The 4,692-nt window shown below is 43.0% G+C and overlaps 2 long non-coding RNA genes across 2 annotated transcripts; both read right to left on the reverse strand.

The window, feature by feature from the left end:
* Positions 1-703: 703 nt before the first annotated feature.
* Positions 704-3,034, reverse strand: LOC119364058. Its single transcript, XR_005174644.1, has 2 exons — positions 1,933-3,034; positions 704-1,814 (listed from the first exon to the last, which is right to left on the reverse strand). It is a non-coding gene; the product is annotated as an uncharacterized LOC119364058 (long non-coding RNA).
* A 107-nt stretch (positions 3,035-3,141) lies between these two features.
* Positions 3,142-4,293, reverse strand: LOC119364057. Its single transcript, XR_005174643.1, has 2 exons — positions 4,134-4,293; positions 3,142-3,785 (listed from the first exon to the last, which is right to left on the reverse strand). It is a non-coding gene; the product is annotated as an uncharacterized LOC119364057 (long non-coding RNA).
* Positions 4,294-4,692: the final 399 nt, after the last annotated feature.

Below are 4,692 nucleotides of genomic sequence, written 5' to 3' on the forward strand. Positions count from 1 at the left end.
GTAACCAACTCACTCTCACTTGTATAGACTAAAGTGGAGAATCACTCTTCCTTTCCAAGCCCCTTCAGGAGGGCAAACAAAGGCCAAGAGCTCGGAGTCCAAGGGACCTTGTAAGGTTCGGACTAGTCAGGAGTAGTGGGACACCGAAAGCGGCTGCACTCTAAGTGTCCCATGCGCCATGCAACCACTCTCGACGATCCTCCCATAAGACGTAGGTCGCGCTCCCATGAGACAACTGGACCTATTTAAAAAACATCGTCTTGCCACTTTGTCAAGTGTACGATGAGTCGTGCACGCCCTCGCTAATTTCTAACCACGCTACCATGGATACCCCATGGTCAAAAGTTGATTCTCGCATGTCAACACAAAAACATTCGATCTATTAACAAAGCTGAACTTAGCTATCTCGTGTGCCACCATTGGCCTGCCTATTTATCTTTGTCGCCTTAAAGTTTGGAAGTGGCTTTGTGATGACTAAAGCCTTCTTCAAATCAACAGGGGACAACCTATTAAGGTTATCATGTGCTAGGAAGGAAACCACAAAAGAGCAATCAGTTTCCAAAATAATAGGCCTATGTAGAGTGATGCCGATATGCAGTGCTTCATCAATACCAATACACAAACCAATATAATCTCAAGAGGAAGTAAGGAGGTCGCCAACTGAATTTTTGGAAACAACCCCAGACTCGCAGCGCAAATACTCTCAACAAAATTAGCATCCACATTTATCTTAATACAATCCAAAGGCGGAGGTTATCATACCTCATGAATACTACAAGGAGTACTTATCCCATCCACTACTATACCTTCGACGCTGGGGACCGATTCCACAAAATTAGCATCCACATTTATCTTATTACAATCCAAAGGTGGAGGTTGTCATACCTCATGAATACTACGAGGTGTACTTATCCCATCCACTACTACTTTAACTTTGACACTGGGACCGACTCTACATTGGAATGGTAAGACAAGAACGACAACCACTAGTTATCCACAAGATTAGCAAAGTTTGAAACAAAATGGTTACCCTTATCAAACAATTAGATCATTTCTTAAGTGCCAAGCTCCCTAGAATATGAATAAGGTATGTTGAGGTTAACTGATCCAACAAGAGAAGCATCCAATCGAGACTTGAGAAGTTGAAGATTTCACTCCCCAGAATATTCCAAACTTCCTTCAACTCCATGCGTAGAGCTCTCCTCGGGGCAAGCCATCAGAGCATGGGACATGCTTTCATCTTCCACCCCACAAATATAGAGTACATACCCGGAGCAGCCAGATGGTGCATAACTCTATTCACCTGGATCGCCAGGTTATTAGATGTCGCATGCCAAACAAAATTCTGATCTTCTAAAAGACATTGGCCTTCTATATGACATTCCAAAACTCCCTATCCCCATTCACGCCTCTACTTGATTGCCGACAATCCTCCTTGTGCTCCTTACGCTTCAAGGCCAGATTATGCGCCCTTTTTACGGAGAACAGATAGTGCCATGCAATAAAAGTCATTGTCCACCGATCCTTGAATACACACGTCTAGAATTTCTTCGGCACCATGAGGATAGAATGGCGAGTGATCAAATTTACATCCCATTTCTTTTTACGAAGGATCTTGATGGAGTCGAACCATCATTCCCAGCAATTTGTTTGCTGGAATGCTCTTTCCAGTTCAGAGCTGAAGATCAACCATTTATTCATCTTTTATCTTCTAAATTGAAAAATATTCAGCTCAAAGCTATTTCAGACTCAAGCACAGCCCCAAGATTCTCCAATCCAATTGAATTTGAATGACAAACCCACTTTGAATAAGCCTGCTTAGTAAAAAATTGACGAAGAATGCAGAGATATCGTTAGACAGATGTTAGAAGACAAATTAAATTACAGATTTGTTTGACAAATCAAAAATATTCAGATCAAGCCAATTCAGACCAGCCATGCAGATTCTCCAATCCAATCTAACTTGAAACAACATTCAGCCAATTTGAATTTGCCTGCTTACTAAAGATAAATTAGAACGACATTCAGCATATTCTTGTTAAGCATAAAAATAAGAATTCCAAAGAACTGTAAAAAAATACTCCCTCCGTCCGAAAATACTTGTCATTGAAATGAATGTATCTAGATGTACTTTTAATTCTAGATACATCCATTTTCATCCATTTATGCGACAAGTATTTCCGGACGGAGGGAGTATTCAATAAATTGGATCACAGTTCATAATAAGTCGGTCTTCATAGCATTTTAAGCTATGAAAAAACCGTACGCTGGATTCTCTAATCTTACATAATGCAATTTAATCAGGCAATCGGCAAGCTGAAATTGCCTAACTAACCAGGCTTCCTCGACACAACGCCTGCACCTTACAGAATATATCAACATGAACAATTTAATTCTTCAATTCAGGTTTTGGTATATATCAAGACACTAGCAACGTTTCTCAAGATCGAAAATGGCATTGACAATCATAACTTGTCTGCAACTTCATTAGATATGAAGATCTGCCTCCAGTAATCCTCATAGACGAATCCAACTTTCCACGAGAGGTTAGTATGATGCAGCAGCAACATCTGGACAAGCTCCAGTAACTAAAATACAAATAAATTACGAAGACTAACAAGTTAAACAGAAAGGAATCAAGTCTTTCAATGGTATATACATACAGAACTACTCATGGTAACCAACAGGAAATGGATAGAGTAGAACAAGCAACTCGCCTTCTTAGGACCACAAGACTATGGACACAGTATGGTAAGATAAAATAAATATGCAGAGTTACTAAAAGTTATCACGATCACTTAGCCTGTGTTGCGTAAGTAGATGGTTGTTGGCTCGTGAGAATTTCCCTATTTTCATTCTTGGGGTGCAAGGGTACAAAATTACGGGTATGACAAACCTTGTATCAAACTGAAGGTCCACCATGTATAGCGTAAAATGTCAGTTCGAGGTCGTAAAAGGTCAGTTGAGATAATTTGGATCGGCAACTTCGAGGTCAGTTCAGATTGACCCTTCAGAAAAGCGCTCATGTTTCTGGGTCACTTCAAATTTAAATTGATATAACGCTGAAAGAAGCAGTTAGATGTACCTTCGTGCGTAGTTAAATTGATCCTCACAACGTATTTGCCGCTGCGCCCAGGCCTGTCCACATATTTGCTATGTATAGGATCGTGGTGTACTTCAGATGATGCCATGGAATCAAACACAGGAGAAGGACAGAGACACCATGGCAGGGTGGAGAACCCGGGCAAAATAGATCAAATAGATTGTTCCCGTGCGATCTCCACCCCGCAAACAACACCAAATATACTTCTTATTGTCTCGTGGCCTGCCAAGCGAGCGCACCCAACATGGCAAAGGCCGTCCTACCCTACCAATGTACTGGTACATCAAGTAGTACAATACGCACTGTGCCCACATGCGCATCATCAGCTTACCAACACAATTACCTTTCTGTGATGTTTGGAGACGGGCCAGCATCATCTTGTGAGCAAAAAGCAACACGGACATCATTTGATAAGAGACGAGGAAGCCTCAAGAAAGCATTCTTTAACTTAACCACCGACCGTCGTTGGAGAAGATATCAGTTGGCGTTGGCCGTGGCCCGTTGTGAACCAGCAGGAGTGGCGTTCCCCGGAGATAAACATCACATCCACAGCGGCATGCTAACATGAAGCAGATGACATAAACTGACGGATCTGAGGCATCAACCGATTCAGACGTCACAAGCAAAAGGCCACAAAATCCCTTCGCTTAGACGTGTATTTGGGAAGGCGAATCGTCCACCACTGAATCAAAAAGAAGAGATAATCCATGAGATCTGAAAGGCGTTGACGAATATTGAGAAATCCTGATTATGAGAACAGCGTAAAAGGTCGTTTAACTTTGACTCCATAATATAGTTAATTTGAAACAGAAATAATTCGGAATTTATTTAAGACAACAATCCAGGAATCCACATAATAATCTTATAACGGGGCAAGAACGAAGACGAACATATACTCTCTTGGATCTAGATCTAGCTGTGCTAAAAAAGCGAAATCATACCCACCTACCAAATCACGACCAAACCATCAATGATCTCTATCTAATAATTCGAAGATCTAAAGTAAGAGAAGGAAGTAGAAAGTTGGCACCTCACGATCCGCGCGACGGAACCAAGATGAGCCGTCCCTGCGACGGGCGGTGACGGGAGCAGGAGAGAACAAGGCGAGGGGAACGCGTATATAAGAGATAAGAGAGAGGGTGGTTGGTGCTTGGTGGATTCTCGATCACGGAGTCGGTTCGGGTGGTGGACGGCTCCGATCGGGTCACGTATAGCTGTCTATGTGCCGTTGTCGGTTGGGGGACGACGGAGGAGGACCTCACGTCTCACACAGATTCTTGGTCGCGTTTGCGTGCTCCCTTTGGCCACGTTTCCTTTGTCTGGTTGGCGTCACCCCTTGCGTCACAGGGAGCTGATCGTCTACATCCACAAACCGTCTTGATATTCATGTGGCCAGTTATGTGCTGGCTAGGGTTGCATAAACAAACCCTCGTGTAAAGGCATATCCAACGGCGACTCGCAAATTTTCTTCTGCATCCATTTCCTCCACGTGCGGTTGCTCCTTTGACAATCGTCACGACGGTTGCTTCTGAAACCATGCTTCCGTGAACCGACATGCAAACCGACGCATCTCCAAGGCGTCACCTCAT

This window comes from Triticum dicoccoides, chromosome 2B (genome assembly GCF_002162155.2).
Source record: "Triticum dicoccoides isolate Atlit2015 ecotype Zavitan chromosome 2B, WEW_v2.0, whole genome shotgun sequence".
Taxonomy (NCBI): Eukaryota; Viridiplantae; Streptophyta; class Magnoliopsida; order Poales; family Poaceae; genus Triticum; species Triticum dicoccoides.